General features: G+C 39.2%; 1 protein-coding gene and 1 pseudogene across 5 annotated transcripts in view; one reads left to right on the forward strand and one right to left on the reverse strand.

The window, feature by feature from the left end:
• Positions 1–18,640, forward strand: part of PIBF1 (progesterone immunomodulatory binding factor 1) — a 212,929-nt gene that overhangs the window by 154,754 nt on the left and 39,535 nt on the right. The gene's annotated exons all lie outside the window — the stretch shown is intronic.
• On the reverse strand, positions 3,305–14,473 carry LOC109547571 (small ubiquitin-related modifier 2 pseudogene; annotated as a pseudogene).

Below are 18,640 nucleotides of genomic sequence, written 5' to 3' on the forward strand. Positions count from 1 at the left end.
GTTTTCATCTCAGATATTATAGTTTTCATTTCTAGAAGTTCAATTTGGATCTCTTTTGTATCTTCCAGGTTTCTATTTAACCTTTTCAAAGTTTATTTTCTTGAGCATATGAAATACAGTTTCAGTAACTGTTTTGTTATCCTCATCTAGTAATTCTGTTATTGTGTCATTTCTTGATTGGTTTCAATTATATTGATTTATCTTATTATATAGCATATTGCCCTGCTTCTTTGCATGCCTATAAGTTTTTATAAGCTTTTTTCTCAGACATGATTAAGTTTCTTGGAAAACTTTTTGTCCTTTCAAGTCTTGCTTTTATAAACAAAGAAGTGTTCATCTTAAGGCTAATTGTTTTCCCTACTGCTGAGACCAAAGTCTTTTAGTTACTATACCCCATGTCCTGTGAATTAGTAGGTTTCTTACTTTGGCTGGTGGGAACAGTACAATTCCTGGCCTGTGTGATCTTCAGAGATTGTTCCTCCTAATCTTTTCAGTGGTTCTGTCTCAGTCTCTCGTAGCTTCTTTACACACATGCACTGTTCAGTGCCCATGTGAATACTCAAATTTTAGTGTTCTTTCTCTGTGCAGCTCTTTTATTCAGCACTCTGCCATGTGAACTGTAGCCACCTTAAGTTCTTCTTCTAGCAGCAGCTCCTTAATTCAAGGAGTTTGGCAGGCTCTGCCTTGATTCTCTCTCCCTGCACCATGGCCTGGAAACTCTCTCCATGCAGTAAACTGGAGCAGTTGTGGGGCTGGGCTCACTTTGTTTCCCATGTCTCAGGGGTCACTGTCCTTCAATGCTTGATGTCCAGTGTCTTCAGACCATTGCTTCATTAGTTGGCCCAGTGTAAAAGAGAAGAAAGTTAATTGGCTTCCTTTTTTGTGTGTATGTATATGTCCACCTAATTCTCAAGAAACCACCAAGTTAGTTAAGAGTGTCGATGTGGAGTTTATTAAACAGTAGAAAATCTAGGCTAAATCATAAATTATGCCACATTACTACCAACAAGAATTGGTCTTCCTTCACCTCCTTACTCCAGATTCTTGCTCTTTCTCTTTCTAGTCATTCAGTAAATATTTATCAAACTCCCACTGTATTCAACCACTGATAAACAAAGGAGGCATGGTCTTGCCCTCTTAGGGTATACACCCTTTTTCACAAAGGCCTTGTCCTCTAGTGTAAGCACTTACAGATTTATCTGTTATAGCTAACTTAATTTTAGAAAAAGGACATGCACAATCTCAAGTGACCAAATGGATTGAGTTGCCTGGAGTTTTGTACTTAGGAGGCACTTAATGCAATCCAGGTAATTTGTTACAAAAGTTTAGATTGCTAGATTTTTTTTTTTTTTTTTTTTTTGTGGGGTGCGCAGGCCTCTCACTGTTGTGGCCTCTCCCGTTGCGCAGCACAGGCTCTGGACGCACAGGCTCAGCGGCCATGGCTCACGGGCGCAGCTGCTCCGTGGCATGTGGGATCTTTCCAGACCGGGGCATGAACCCATGTCCCATGCATCGGCAGGCAGACTCTCAACCACTGCGCCACCAGGGAAGCCCTAGATTTTTTTTGAATAGATCTTTATTGGAGTATAATTGCTTCACAATACTGTGTTAGTTTCTGTTGCACAACAAAGCAAATCAGCCATATGCATACACGTCCCCATATCCCCTCCCTCTTGAGCCTCCCTCCCACCTTCTCTATCCCACCCCTCTAGGTCATCACAAAGCACGGAGCCGATCTCCCTGTGCTGTGCTGCTGCTTCCCACCAGCCAACTATTTTACATTCGGTAGTGTATATATGTCGATGCTACTCTCACTTAGCCCCAGCTTCATCCTCCCACCCCATGTCCTCAAGTCCATTCTCTATGTCTATCTCTTTATTCCTGCCCTGGAAGTAGGTTCAGCAGTACCATTTTTTTTTTTAGATTCCATATATATGCGTTAGCATACAGTATTTTGTTTTTCTCTTTCTGACTTACTTCACTCTGTATGACAGATTCTAGGTCCATCCACCTCACTACAAATAACTCAATTTCATTTCTTTTTATGGCTGAGTGATATTCCATTGTATATATGTGCCACATCTTCTTTATCCACTCATCTGTCGATGGACATTTAGGTTGGTTCCATGTCCTGGCTATTGTAAACAGTGCTGCAGTGAACATTTTGGTACATGACTCTTTTTGAATTATGGTTTTCTCAGGGTATATACCCTGTAGTGGGATTGCTGGGTCATATGGTAGTTCTATTTTTAGTTTTTTAAGGAACCTCAATACTGTTTTCCATAGTGGTTGTATCAATTTACATTCCCACCAAGAGTGCAGGAGGGTTCCCTTTTCACCACACCCTTTCAAGTAATTATTGTTTCTAGATTTTTTTAAAAAAAACAAGAAGTTTATTTAAACAAACAGACGCTTGACTTGAAGGGAAAACTATCTAGGATTCATTTATTTTAGAGTAATTTATCCCTACTTAAAGACAGATTGCCCTGCATGTAACAGCTACGTACAAAAAAGTTATAAAATTGTCCTTGGTTTTACAATGATAAATGAAAAACATTAAAATTCTCCAATCGAACAACGTATGCAAGAATTTTTATGTTCTTTTTTTGTTAAACAGTGAGAGCAAAATACCTTACTGGAATATAAAGATAAGAGCAGGGCTTCCCTGGTGGCGCAGTGGTTAAGAATCCACCTGCCAATGCAGGGGACACGGGTTCGAGCCCTGGTCCGGGAAGATCCCACATGCTGTGGAGCTACTAAGCCCGTGCGCCACAACTACTGAGCCAGCTCTCTAGAGCCCGTGAGCCACAACTACTGAGCCCATGTGCCAGAACTACTGAGCCTGTGCTCTAGAGCCTATGCTCTGCAACGAGAAGCCACCACAATGAGAAGCCCACGCACTGCAATGAAGAGTAGCCCCCGCTCTCCGCAACTAGAGAAAGCCCACGCACAGCAACGAAGACCCAATACAGCCAAAAATAAATAAATAAATATTTTTTTAAAAAAAAAAGATAAGAGCGGATGAGCATGCCACTAATGGAGAAAAGGGGGTATCTTCACAGAACCAGTATTTTTCCCCATTCCATCTCCATTTGATGTCAATCAAAACATACCATTGGCCATTTAGTTAAAAAAAAAAAAGCAATATGCTTGTGCACATATACCAGTTACTTTATGTATAAAAATAAAGGAATGGGGAAGGGGAAAAATGAAAGAATAGAGAAACTATACTGTAGTAGCCAGGATGTGGTGGAACCAAATTGCTGTTTTCTAATTGAGAGTGTCTTCCTGGTCGGGAGGAACAGAACTCTGGAGTAGCGGGTTCCCTTTTTAGTAGACACCTCCTGTCTGCTGCTGGAGCACATCAATTGTATCTTCAGCCTCCATTTCCAGCTGCAGGTGTGTCTGTTTCATTGATTGGCTGCCCGTTAAATTGGATTCTGATCTGACTCATTGACAAACCCTATCATTCACAATAGGCTTTCATTAGTTTACTAAGTGGTGTATGCCTCTTAATCTTCAACTGCACCACAGAACCATCCTGCCCCGTCACCTTCAAATTAATACCATCGTTGTTCTCAGTCTTGACTCCTTCCTTGGACTTTTCATGGGCCACGGCGAGCGCCGGAGCCTCCTCCGCTGCCGCTTCCCAAAAGAGGTACGAGGTCCGCACCGAACGAGCACACAAGCAGCACCAAGAGGGCTGTTTCTAGATTTTTTGATGATGGCCATTCTGACCAGCGTGAGGTGATACCTCATTGTAGTTTTGATTTGCATTTCTCTAATAATTAGTGACGTTGAGCATCTTTTCATGTGCCTTTTGGCCATCTGTATGTCTTCCTTGGTGAAATGTATACTTAGGTCTTCTGCCCGTTTTTTAACTGGATTGTTTGTTTTTTTGATATTGAGCTCCGTGAGCTGTTTGTATATTTTGGAGATCAATCCTTTGTCTGTTGTTTCATTTGCAAATATTGTCTCCCATTGTGAGGGTTATCTTTTTGTCTTGTTTATGGTTTCCTTTAGATTGCTAGATTTAAGAGAGACTTCAAGATGCATAGGTAGAATAAAGTAGATCTATATGTACTAACTTTAAAGAACATTCATACTATCTTGATAAATATTTTTAAAAGTAAGATTGCAGAATAATATTGTGTTCCTCCATTTGGGTTTTAATGTGTGTGTGTATGTGAGTGTGTGTGTAGGGGGTAGGGTTGTGTTTCTGTTAAAACGTAGAGAAAGGGCTTCCCTGGTGGCGCAGTGGTTGAGAGTCCGCCTGCCGATGCAGGGGACACGGGTTCGTGTCCCGGTCCGAGAGGATCCCACGTGCCGCGGAGCGGCTGGGCCCGTGAGCCATGGCCGCTGAGCCTGCGCGCCCGGAGCCTGTATGTTTTCTAAACTTTTTCTCTACTTTTTTTTTTTTTTTTTTTTGTGGTACGCGGGCCTCTCACTGTTGTGGCCTCTCCCGTTGCGGAGCACAGGCTCTGGACGCGCAGGCTCAGTGGCCATGGCTCACAGGCCCAGCCACTCCGCGGCACATAGCATCTTCCCAGACCAGGGCACGAACCTGTATCCCCTGCATCGGCAGGCGGACTCTCAACCACTGCGCCACCAGGGAAGCCCCTGTATTTTTTAATTGTTGGAATTTATTCCAACTCACATAAGATTTTTCAAAGGCATAGATTTGGCAACCAACGCATTATCGAACTCATAATAGGTATAAAATAAATGTTGATTCATTAGCTCGATCATTGACCTAACCCATCCACCAAACATAGGTAGATGTATAAAGATTATGAAAATAAGTGGTAAAATTTTTTCTAATGTATCTGTAAACAAGGATTACATTCCAACAATATTGTTTGTACCCAAAATCTAACTGCCAAGTAAGTATATACATACATATACTTGGAGACCCATACATACACACCTAAATGTGCTTATGATGTATGCATGGAAATACTTGGAGTGATGCACTCCAAAAGAAATCATTGATGTTGGTTATTATTGGAGAGGAGGTACTGAGGTTCTAGGATGGATGGAAGAGATCCTTTCAGTTAATATTCCTCCTCTGTAGTTTGAATTAGTTACTGCGTACATGTGGTATTCCCTCTCTCTCTCCCTTTCTTCCTCACCTTCTCCATTCATTATCAAGAGCAAGTATATTAAAGGAATATGGAAATGTTACAGCATCCCAGTAAAGGGATTTACTATAGGAAAAATTCAGAAGCATCTAAAAACATAACATGTGATTTGAAAGCTTCAAGACTGAGAAAAGGAGATAGCAAGGGTATCTAATGTATGCTCAGACAAGGAAAAATTATGTGGCAGAAGGAGTTCGTGCTTTATGGAGTCTTTGTAATACTTGCCTGTGTGTTCTAGTATCTACTAGTGACCTTGGGAAACATGATTTCCACAAACATAGTAAACATAAGTATCTAGATGAGTAAAACATTTGCCTCTGTCCTTTGAGTTACCTGACGCTAGTAATTGCAGGGAGTGTTCTGCCAGCATCCTCAGTGAGCCCAGTCCCTTGGAAGGAGTCTATAGTACACACGACTCCTACAGCCCCGCCTCAGCGTTTTAAAGGAGGATATTCACGTGCCAACCCCAGCCCTAAAACTTCAAGGTCAGCCTTTCCCACCATATTTCTAGCATTCCATTGGCACAATAAAAAACTCCACCATTTTATGTACTAAAGAATAAAAGCGGGGATGCTGCCAGTTAAACTGTGATGCAATGCTTTATTATCACTTTAATTTTAATTTTAGGCAAACATTCCTTTAGTCTTTAGGCAGTGATTTTTATCATACATTACACAACTTTTTCTCTATGCTTTTCTTCTAACACAAACTTTGTTTCAATGCCAAATCACGTTGTAATCTTTATGAAGACACTTGAAATGGTGGCTAAACTCAACCTATGAAGGATTATCCATACTCAGAACTCAATTGAAATCACAGTATAAACAGCTACGACCAAATTTCTTCATGTGCAAGCATGTGCAAGCATGACCTTTCCTATGAAAACCTTTCCATTTTCATTTCATAGGAAAGGTGAAAAATAGTGTGATTTATTGGGTCCCATTGCCTCCCAAGGTGTTTTCCTGAAAACTTGTTGATACATAAAATTCCTTTAAATAAAGAACAGTGCTTTTATTTCACCATTAGAAATACAAGGCTTAAAAAGTAAACACTTGGATGAGGTACTGTGTTGCCTACAATTTTTTAAATTTAGCAAATGCAGTTTAATTCATCAGTCCATCAAAAGTCTTTCTTCCAACCAGAACTGTCCTCCCTACTGTAGATCATGATTTCCTATTTTAAAATGTCCATTGCCTCCCAATGTCCAGATTCTTTAGCATGGCATAGAAGACCAATTTGACCCTAACCTACTTGTCGTCCTCATTTTCTGTTACCCTCCCTTCCCCAGGCCCTTGCTTGCAGCCGCCTTCTCTGCCAGGTAATGTGTCTTTTGCTCCTGCCCCACCACTTTATTATCCTGCTACTTCTCAGTCTCCTTCGTTTCCTTTTGTTCCTCTGTTCCGTAACTGTCAGCGTGCCCCCGAGTTCTGTCCTGGCACTGTTTTCTTCTTACTAAGATGCACGTCTTACCACATCTTGTTCTGTGGCTTCAGCTACCACCCGCAATAAATCTTTTTGTTTTAACCTTTTTTTACTAAGTCAGTTGTGTATGGGCTAAGTATAGATAATCATAATTCAAAGAGTACAGAAGGAGTATTCAGCAAATACCAAGTCCTCCCCGCTCTTTTCACATCATCTCTGAACGTCTCTCTACTCAACCTCCTGCGTTAGTGGTACTGACTGGGTACAACCTCTTATACCATCTCTCATCTGAATTATTTTAGTAACCATCTGTTCCGCCTTACTCTATTCTTTAAGCCCTCCACCTTGTTGCCAGAGTGCTGTTTCTAAATATAAATCTGATTTTGTTTCTCCCACAGTCAGAGTTGTTTGTTTCCTAAGAATAATGATATATAAGACCGTCCATTATCCAGCCCCTGCCCACCTACCCAGTTTCATCTTACATCACACACACACACACACACACACACACACACACACACACACATACACACTCTCACTCACTACACCATGCTCCCTCCATACGTAACTACTTGTCCTTTACTTGTAATTCTCCAAGCACTCTATGCTATTTTGTGTCTCCATGCTTTTGCACATTCTGGTGTCTGCCCAGCACACGCTTGTCTAAATCACAGATACTTGTCTTTCAAGATCAATTTCAAGTAATCACCTACTCTTTTAAGCCTTTTCTGAACCCCAGGTAAAAATGACTTATGTATCCCCATGATACCAAATATACCTATACACACACACACACACACATAATTGTTGACATGGCTGTCTATAAGCTTTATAAGGGGAGGGACTCTGTTTTTATTGGTCTGGGTATTTCTCCCATTTAGTACATTTCTTGTTTCTAGTAGGTAGTAAATAGACATTTGTTGAAGGATTAGTTTTGGGTTTTTATGGGACAAAGTATATTAAAGTATTGAGGTATACTAGAATGAACTTGAAGCAGAGTGGAGATCCCAACCAAGAAGGCCAAAGAATGACAGTGAAATCAGAGCTGCTAATCAGAGAAAAAAAGAAAACCTTATAGTATCACAGACTCTACCACATGCTTTCTGTTATATATGGAACCAGAAGTCAGTATATATCATCTCTACCCACCACCACCATGAAAAAAAATACTTCAATTGCATGGGATCCGTAGAATCATCAACCTTTATTAAAAACACTGGGGAGTTTTTTCTTTTGCTTTGTTTTGTTTTAGGGTGAAAGGGAAATAAAACCAATAGCTAAGATGAGTAATAAAAAGATATAATAAAGGTTAAGAACGTCTTACATGTCTGTAGCGCTTAAATGTTGCTATATTCACTTACCATTGGATTATGAAAGCCATGGGCTTTCAAGTAAGGCAGACTGGCTTACATGACTCTAGGCAAGTTATTTATCCTCTGTAAGCCTCAATTTTTCAACCTGTAAGGTGGGAATAATAATACTGTATATATGTTTGCCCCAAGAATTAGAGATAACCCAATCTAAGTTAAGCATTTAGCATGCTGACATGTTAATCACTCAGTAAATGCTGACAGTTTTGTTGTTTGTTTGGTTTTTGTCCTATATGTCATTATATTTCACCTGGCCATGGTATTGATGAAATAAGTATTTTATTAATAAAGGTGGCATTTTTTAAAAGAAATAGTAGTTCCAGAATTGGAGTAACTTATGCTTATTTTGCCTATATGGAAATATTCAGAGTGAACTATTCGAATGAATTTTAACACAATATAGTAAGATTTGTTAATGATAATTAATTTCTGTGAAGACGTACATGGTATTAAAACTGCAATTAAAGAGTAATCAGTTGCTCTTCTCAAATGAAAAAGTATATATATATATATATATATTTTTTTTTTTTATGGTACGCGGGCCTCTCACTGTTGTGGCCTCTCCCGTTGCGGAGCACAGCCTCCAGACGCGCAGGCTCAGTGGCCATGGCTCACGGGCCCAGCCACTCCGCGGCATGTGGGATCTTCCCGGACCAGGGCACGAACCCGTGTCCCCTGCATCGGCAGGCGGACTCTCAACCACTGCGCCACCAGGGAAGCCCGAAAAAGTATATTTAATTGCATACAAACTTAGCATTTTAGGAGAAGTGTGCAAAACTGCATATTTTAAAACTAATAAAAACTTCAAATTAACTAGAATTGTTCAGTTTAAATTAGAGAACATGAATTACTGATAAAATTCAACTAATTTGTTGAATCATTATATAGAAAAGCAAGAGTTAAGCAATAATAATATGTAATAAGATAATTAAGATAAACATTATTTAACAGCACTGATAACATAGTCTTTATTACAAATATTTAAGTAAATACTTTATTAAAATCAAATTATGTGAATAGATAATAATAATAAAGGCTAGCAATTTTGAGTGCTTACTTAATACTAGTGGTACTATGGTGTGAAACCATAGAAATGTTCCTTGGGCTAACTGAAATCTTCAGAGTGTGAGACCCATGAGTTTACCAGCCTGCCAGGCTTCCTGAGGCCTGAAAGAAGTTCTTGTGACTGAGTGGACTTCATTAGATTGCCAAGTGTATCAGAGAAGAATCAGAGAATCAGAAAAGTGACTCAAATGCAAAGTCTATTCAGTTCATTCAGGTTCCTGATGGATATGCTGTTGGCCTAGTTAGCATATTGAGTACTGTAACACATGGTCCCTTCACTCTTCAGATCTAAAATTTTCACTTAGTGATCAAGCCCTCAGAAAACTGGCTACAAAGTTGACCTGAGACTGATTTGGATTTGGACTGATTTGAATATAAATCTGGTCCTTTATAATTAAAGATGTAACTACCACCTGGACAAATATCTTTCATATTTTTTTGACCATGACCTGTAGTAAGAAATGCATATTACATAGCAACCCAGTACATATGTATGTATGTGTATTTGCTTGTGTGTGTGTGTGTGTATATATGTATATAGGTATGTGTGTGTATCTGAAATGATTTTCCCATCACAGTGAATACCCTTACCACGTGTAGCACCTTCTATTCATTGCTATTCTGTTCTGTTTCTTTTTTCTTTTTTTTAATACGGCTTGCAACCCACAAAGTGCAAACACTCATCTGGACAGATATGTAACACATTTTTTTCTCCTTATGGAAGCCTTCTTGAGAAATCAGTTTAGGGGTTGAAAAGAGAAGAAAGGTGAAAAAGTAAGAATGAGTAAAGCATGTTAGAGAGATAGGGAGTCATCTGGTGTGACTGTCGTATAAAAACCTGTAATGCTTCCCAGTTGTATGTATCCACCATCTCCAGGAGCAATGCTAATCTAATCTCTCATTTTGAATTAATAGTGTCATGGTGAAGCAATTGTTAATATGTTTCCATATTTTTGTCCTGCCCCTTTTCAATCTGTTTTTTCAGTTTGTTCAAGACTGCCCCTTGAACAATCTTGAACAAATTTACTGTGGTTTCTCCCGTTGGTTGGAATTAGTACCATTTACAAATATGAATAATTTCAGTCTGTAACTCTCCACCAAATTATTTATAATTCATATGTATGACCATGACTCAGAGAACCCCACTATTTTCCTTCTTTATCTAGGGAAGTAGTCAGGCTTCATCTTCACAAAAAGGCAACCCTCTCATTCCATGGTGGTTCCCTTCTTAAAATAAATCTTGTTTTACACTTTACTGAGTTTTTTTGAAGGCCTTATATCCATGTTTTAACATTTTTATCACTAAATCACAGACATTATTCTTGACAAACTCCAATAAATAGCAGGATTTTCCATTATAGAAACGATGTTACTTTTCCCCCAAATAAATTTGTATCCCTATGGCTCTTCACACAAGAAAGGACTGTGTAGGAAAAATTTATGAAGGTAATGTTATTGTAAAATGTCTTAGTCTATTCCATGTCATTTAACACAGCCTAAGAAATAAACTATTTAGGGACTTCCTAAATAGTGCAGTGGTTAAGAATCCGCCTGCCAACGCAGGGAACATGGGTTCTAGCCCTGGTCCAGGAAGATCCCAAATGCCACCGACCAACTAAGCCCGTGCGCCACAACTACTGAGCCTGCGTGCCACAACTACTGAAGCCCGCGTGCCTAGAGCCCATGCTCCGCAGCAAGAGAAGCCACCGCAATGAAGAGTAGCCCCTGGGCTTCCCTGGTGACGCAGTGGTTGAGAGTCCGCCTGCCGATGCAGGGGACACGGGTTCGTGCCCCAGTCCGGGAAGATCCCACATGCCGTGGAGCAGCTGGGCCCGTGAGCCATGGCCGCTGAGCCTGTGCGTCTGGAGCCTGTGCTCCACAACGGGAGAGGCCACAACAGTGAGAGGCCCGCGTACCGCAAAAAGAAAAAAAAAAAAAAAAGTAGCCCCTGCTCCCCACGACTAGAGAAAGCCCGCGCTCAGCAATGAAGACCCAACACAGCCAAAAATAAATTAATTAATTTTTTTAAAAAATTAAAAAGGAAAAGAAGAAATAAACTAAGTAAGTGACTTTGTCAAATGTTAGGTAGTATTTATATGAAATTCAGTCTTACAGTAAATATTTATTGAACGCCTACTATGTGCTGGGCACTGTTCTAAGCCCTGGGAATAATCAGTGGATAAAACAAACAAAAATTCCTGCCCTTTGGAGCTTATGTTCTACTGGGATTAGAAACAAGGATTTGTTCCAAGTAAAATATATTCTCAATTAGAACTTAAGTTGTATGAAGAAAGTAAAGCAGGAAAGAGGATAGCGACTGTTGCTGCCTATAGTTCTAGCCAAATGGGCACAAGAAAGACATAAAATGAATGCCATGGTTCTTGTATATCTTCTGAAAGTGACCAAAGCAGCAAGGAAAGTGGCTCTAGCTTGAAAGTCCCACATGAACAGAAGTGCCCGGGTAGAAGCAATCAGATATTTTTAGCATGGAAGAATGGCTATGAAGCATATTTCTTTGTGGTAAATTGGCCACATTTCTTTACTGTTTGTCTGTGTGCATATACATGCAAGCTTTTAGTCCACGTTCTTTATTTTGGGAATAAAGGGTAAGGGAAAGGAATTCTTATCTCTTCACATTTTGGGCTAGTCTTACATAATACTGCTTTCTTTTCTGTTATCGAGAGGCAATGATGAATATTGGCGAAGCACGTGATACTGGAGCCAGACCCACTGGGTTAAAATCTCATTTTTGGTAACTTACAAGTTGTAAAAGTTGGATAAGTTGTTTAACCCCTCTGTGCCTCATTTTCCTCATTTGTAAAATATTAAGTTCCAAATAAAATGTTCTATTGAAATTTGATCAAATGAGTGTATTACTTTTAGTTTTGAAGACAGATTGTTTTGTAACATTTAATACAGAAAAAAAAACAAAAGCAAGGCAGAAGGAGAAAAAGTAACTTTTAAAAACAGACAAAGACATTCTGAAAAGACTACTTACTGTATGGTTCCAACTAAATGACATTCTGGAAAAGGCGAAACTTATGGAGACAGTAACAAGATCAGTGGTTGCCAGGAAATAATAGACAGAGCTACAGGGGATTTTTAGGGCTGTGAAAATATTCTTTATGATATAAACAGTGGATACATGGGATTACGGTTGGTCCTCCATATCCACAGATTCCACATTCACGGATTCAACCAACTGCAGGTCAAAAATATTCAGGAAAATGTCTGGAAAGTTCTAAGAAGCAAAACTTGAATTTGCTCACACCAGCAACTATTTACATAGTATTTACATTGTCTTTGCAACTATTCACATAGTATTTGCAATTATTTACATAGCATTTACATTGTATTAGGTATTATAAGTAATCTAGAGATGATTTAAAGTATATGGGAGGATATGTGTTGGTTATATGCAAATACTATGCCATCATATATATTTTTTTTAATTTATTTATTTTATTTATTTATTTTTGGCTGTGTTGGGTCTTCATTGCAGCACGCGGGCTCTCTCTAGTTGCGGTGAGCGGGTGCTACTCTTCGTGGCAGTGTACGGGCCTCTCACTGCAGTGGCCTCTCCCGTTGCGGAGCACAGGCTCCAGGCACGCAGGCTTCAGTAGTTGTGGCACACGGGCTCAGTAGTTGTGGCTCGCGGGCTCTAGAGTGCAGGCTTAGTAGTTGTGGTGCACAGGCTTAGTTGCTCGATGGCATATAGGATCCTCCCAGACCAGGGCTTGAACCCGTGTCCCCTGCATTGGCAGGCGGACTCCCAACCACTGCGCCATCCAGGAAACCCAACCATCATATTTTATATAAGGGACTTGAGCATCCTCGGATATTAGTATCCATGGGGGGTCCTGGAGCCAATCCCCTGTGGATACCAAGGGACGAGTGTACATTTGTCAAAACCCATAGAATATACAGCACCAAGAGTGAACGCTAATATAAACTGTGGACTTCTGGTGATAATGGTGTGTCAGTGTAGGTTCATTAATTGTAACAAATGGTGATGACTGTGGGGTTGTGGGAAGGCAGAGAATATGTGGGGCTCTCTGTACTTTTGCTCAATTTTGCTGTGAACCTCAAACTGCTCTAACAAAAGAAAAAAACAGAGACATGAAAGAGAATGAAATCTGAGAACCACAGAGAAAAGATAGGAGGAAAGGAAAGGAAGGAGTGAGGAAGATGTCAGTGACTCACTTTTCTGTGAAGGTAACTGTGGCCACCTTTTGTCACTTGTGCGATTTGGCAGTCCTTAAAGCTATTTTTGTTGGTAGCAGGAAAATACCCCCGGGAAAGTAACATTGTCTAGAGAAAAATTAACTTCTTGACATAGACAACAGAACTTACTTTTTTGTAATGTTAAGGAATTTGGGAGAGACTTCGTTTTCTCTGTGTGTCTGTGTATTTCATGTGGTACATCACTCCTTGTGAAGTTAGTGTTACATATTTTATGGATGCACACTATGTAATGTGACTGGACATGAGGAATAATTAAATTGTTGATGGGTAATAGTTTCATAAAGATTTAAAGTGAAGAGGCTGTTGGAACAAACAGTATTCATAGGTAATATGTGACATAATCAAAACACAATACCAGAAATTGCCCTTAACGTGTATAAATTTTCATTAATTATTGTCATTCTGTCTCTTATTTTTTGAGGTTCTGATGTAGAATTATATAGAAATTAACCTTTTTATTTTAGTAATGATGAACATATATTTACCATACAAAGGTCTGATTCATTACGTGGACAAAACATTAACTTTAATTGTAGTAACAGCTCTGTGTCTAACCTTGCCAAGTGCTTAAACCAAGATGTCTTTGTTATAGTTCATTCTGGAAAAAAATTCAATTACATGGATCCAGGACAATATTCTAGAATTTATTCTTTAAGCCATCTTTTTAAAGGTTCACATACCAGGTCATATGAATGTGTGTGTGTGCGCGTGTGTGCACCAAATGCCAGCCACCACTGAAGAAAAACAATGACTTATTTATAAATTATATTCTGTTTACACATCAAACAAATAATATAATTGTTTAAACTTTTTCCCTTACTGGTGTGCCTTGATAATTCATAAATGACTATAATTTTTTTCTTTCAAGAGCTATTACAAATCACACTATAAATCCCTCCTTCCCCATCAGCATTGTTGTACAAGTGAACCACATTAAAATGAATTTCTCAGGGGCAACTTTGAGGGGGAAAGAAATTTAAAGCACTTGATCTTGAAAATTCCATTCTCTGACACTAATCACCGGTCCTTCCAGCTCTCCCAGTCCTTCCAGCTCTACCAGTCCTTTCATTCCCAGTAAATCTGTGCTTTATTTGTACTCATTAGGAGTCCCAGACTCATAAACTCTTCGCATTTCCAATCTGTCAAGCCCCTCCTGGCTCCACTTTGCCTCCTAACCCAGCCTTGGACCTTATCAACCATCTGAGCACTACATTCATGAGCACTCGCCATTGCTTCGTTGCCAGATTCATCCATCAGGCTTTTCTTGACATTCCCACCTTTAGCCTAGTATCTTACAATCAGGTAGTTACTCTATCAACATTTAATGAAAGGGAGGAGAGGAGAGAAAATTCTTTGATTCTGTGTTAACGTACTGAAAATTTCTTGTGGAAATTTGCTACTTTTGCTGCTTGGAAGCATAACAGATTCATGTTGTTGAACATCAACAAGGCCCTCATTCCTGTTGCCCGGTATTTTTATTTTTCTGTATCTATCCTATTTCCCATTATCTTTATTGCAGGTCACTTCCACTTCCCCAAACCATCAATTCCATCATATATCTTTTCATTATTACAATTAAATCATCTAAATTTATTTTCCTGAGTCTTTTTCACCCAGGGATTTTTTAGTCTCTTCCCTTACTTTTTTTCCCCTGTGGTCCCTCTTCAACAAATGAGCACGAGTGCGCGTGTTCGTGTGCGTGTTAACATACATAACTTTCAAAACTTAACTGTTCTCTCTGTTCTTAATTCCTTCTGCTCTCTCCCCTCTTCCTTCAGCTATGCCCTTCCTCAGTGATCACCAATGACTTCCTCATTGTCAGTATTCTCGTCTCAGTCCCCTGATCTATCTGTGGCATGACATTATAGATATTATAGATATTCTAGAAATTTTGTCCTCTCTTTGCTTTGCAACACCGTTCTCCCTCATATGGCTCGTTAGTCTTCTTAGCTGATATAGTCATCTTCTTCTAGACCTGGAATGTAGGTGTCCCTCATTGTCTGCCCTTTGCTCTGTTCTTACACCTCAGTGGTGGTTCTCAAATGTTAGTGAGTGTAAGAATCATCTAAGATTTTTGTTGAAAATGCAGGTTTCTAAATCCTGCCCTCAGAGACTGTGATTAAGTAGGTCCAGAATGAAGCCCAGGAATCTGCATTTTTAACAGGCTATTCTTGTGACTCTAATAAAAGTGATACAGAAAAGAAATAATCCTCTGCTGTCCTATGTACTCCTGTGACTTCAGTCATCACTTCCACACTGATTACTTTCAAATATTTTAACATCCTCCTCTCATGAATTTCTCCTTATTATCTGGACCATACTCAGGACCAGCACAGGGTTGACAATCAATGAGTATGCGCTTGCTTTTGGTTATTAAAATAATAGAATATTTGCACAAATATTTGTAAAACAGATGTTGCCCTCAGCCCACAAGTGTCATTCTGCCACCACTATCCGTCTGTCCTGGTCCCTCTCCTAAGATCTTCTAGACCTCCCCATCTTCTGGCAACAAAAAAGTAACACCTAGAACCACAGAGTTTCTTCAGGATCCTGCCCCAGTGCAAAGGCTGACATCCTAATTGGTGACTTGTATCCATTAAATATTACCCCTGTTGAAGATGATGATGTCATTAACCATATAGGGACCTAGGAGAAGAAGCCAGCGTTAATGGGGAGGATGGCAAATTCAGCATGTGAGATGGTTTATGTGCAGTACTTTTAAACCTACTAGAATAGTTGAATGGAGTGGCCTATAACAAGTCCAAGACCACAAGAGCTGTGCCTTCCAAATTGGACTGATCATCAGAATCTAAGGCCCAACCCTGAGAAATTTTGATTCACTGGGACTGGGGCAGAGCCCAGAAATCCGCTTTTTAACATTTCCCCCAGTGCTTCTGATGATTGGCTGGGTTTGAGAACTACTGCTGTGGACTGAGAACACAGAAAAGTAGTACCAAAGTATTGCCCCCTACTGGACCTCAAATAGGCATTTTCCATTCCATGGCACAGTCAGAAAGATCAGGCAACAGGATATGTGGGTTTTTCAGCACAACTAATTACCACTACTAGAAGGTGTCACTTGTATATATTTTATACACGGAAAGCATCTCAATGTTAAATTCCATTCAACAGAATGCGTTTTGTCCCTGGTAAGGAAGAGTACCATTTCTAGGAGTTTCTTTGAAAATAAACTCCACAAGAAAAAAAATCCCACTTTTAGGAAAAACACAACAAATTGTAGTCACCTTCATATGTCTTTTAACTTTAAGAGAACATATGTATTATAATCAGGTGTTGCTTTTCTCTGAATCATGTGTACAGTTTACTGAAACAAAGGAGAAATAACGATTCTATAAAATGTTGTATCATGGGTTTGGTCCTGCATCATTCATTACGTATATGATTCCTGAGTCACTAATTACTAAGGCTTTATAAGGAAAAGATTACTAACAATAGGCAAAGTGAGCGATTGTGAAACTTTTTTTAATACTAATGATTATAGTTACAGAAAGATTTTTTAACCATATTGGAGGAATTAAATTCTGTTAAGTTACACTGATTTCAAAAATAGATATTAGCATCACTTTTCACTGAAAAATATACGTGTACTTTTCCCTGAGTTATTAAATTAAATTTGGGGGATTTAGAAGCTCACAAGTTTATAAAGAAACATTCTTAAAATTGACAGCACTATAGAAGTTTTATTATCTAGAGAGTGAGAAGTTTGTAGGTTGTATAGTAGAAATACATTCTGAAAGTAAGGCTTTTGACCCTTAATTTTGTTATAATACTAAAACCTAATATATGTAATTGCAGTAATGAGAAAAAAAACGAACTAAAATAATTAAGACTAATGCCTGCTGTTATATTTTTTATGTAACTGAAGTCAGGTTTGATAAGTTTAAACATGGCTCATTCTAGACTACAGCTGACTACAATTTGAAAATGCCCTTAGTTCTTTCCTACACCACCCAATCCCCCCACATGCACCCCGGGCTATTCTGCACTTCGAAACACAAAACAACTTGCCAGTTCAGTTTATTCAGTTAGGGTCAGTTCTGTAAAAACAAAGTCAAGGCAATTGTTTGATTTAATTAACTAGTGAAACTGGTTGTACAGGTAAGTAGGACTTAGTTTTATTTTTGTCCAGCTGCATATTTGAATGTTCATAAAGTAACTTAGTAGAGTAATAAGATTCCAGTGACATTATAATAGATTTTAAAGAATGATTACCAAAGCAAGGAAAAAGGACACTAAAACCCAAACTATAGAAAATATTTATGGTATTTTTTTCTTTATGGCTCTCCTTTCACTGCAATGAATTGTGTCCAAAAAAAGTCTTCTTTCCTTTCACTATTCATTTCTTATTCTTTGAGGAATTTTTTCCTGGGCTATACTTAATGTAGCCATAACAAAAATGTCTAGTATAATTTAGATGAATAGTTTACATAGCTTTTATAAAATGGTCCTCAAACTGTGTGCAGATATCCTCTAACAGTTGGTCAGCCACCTCTTGGCTTCACTTTCCTCCTCACCTACCTGGACCTCATGGTTGATCATTTTCACAATGAATGTTTCTGCCTTTGATTCTTTCTGCCTTCCTCTCTACCTTCCACTATACCCATCCTGCCCTTCTCTCCACCTTCAGCTTCGAGACTGCTAGTAACTCATTATTTTTTTTTCCCTGTGAGAGGGAGACCAGAAAACTTGCAGTGCTACGGACTTCCCTGGTAGTGCAGTGGTTAAGAATACACCTGCCAATGCAGGGGACACAGGTTCAAGCCCTGGCCCAGGAAGATCCCACATGCTGCAGAGCAACTAAGCCCATGTGCCACGGCTACTGAGCCTGAGCTCTAGAGCCCATGAGCCACAACTACTGAGCCCATGTGCCACAGCTCCTGAAACCTGCACGCCTAGAGCCCGTGCTCCGCAACAAGAGAAGCCACGACAATGAGAAGCCCACACACCACAACGAAGCGTAGCCCCCGCTGACTACAACTAGAGAAAGCCTGCACGCAGCAACAAGGACCCAACACAGCCACAAATTAACTAATTAATTAATTTGTAAAAAAAAATTGCAGTGCTAAAATAAATATGTTTAGATCTTAATTTGAAAAAAAATGTATAGAACTTGTAAATGTAGTTTATTTGAGAAGGAAATAGAAATCATTTCTTGTCCTAGAAAAATAGCAAATCTTTAGCCTCAAACTCGTTAGGGGTTGTAAAGGAAAGAGGAAAAAAAATTTTTTCATATAGAAAGCTAGAAATTTTTTGTCAAAGGACATTTAAGTTCATAAATCAGGAATTTTATAATTTATTATTCTGCGTAATAAAATACTCCCTTCCCCACCCCCTCATCCTTATAATAATAGATATCCACCACTTTTGTTCTTATTG

The sequence above is a fragment of the Tursiops truncatus genome, chromosome 18 (assembly GCF_011762595.2).
Source record: "Tursiops truncatus isolate mTurTru1 chromosome 18, mTurTru1.mat.Y, whole genome shotgun sequence".
NCBI lineage: Eukaryota > Metazoa > Chordata > Mammalia > Artiodactyla > Delphinidae > Tursiops > Tursiops truncatus.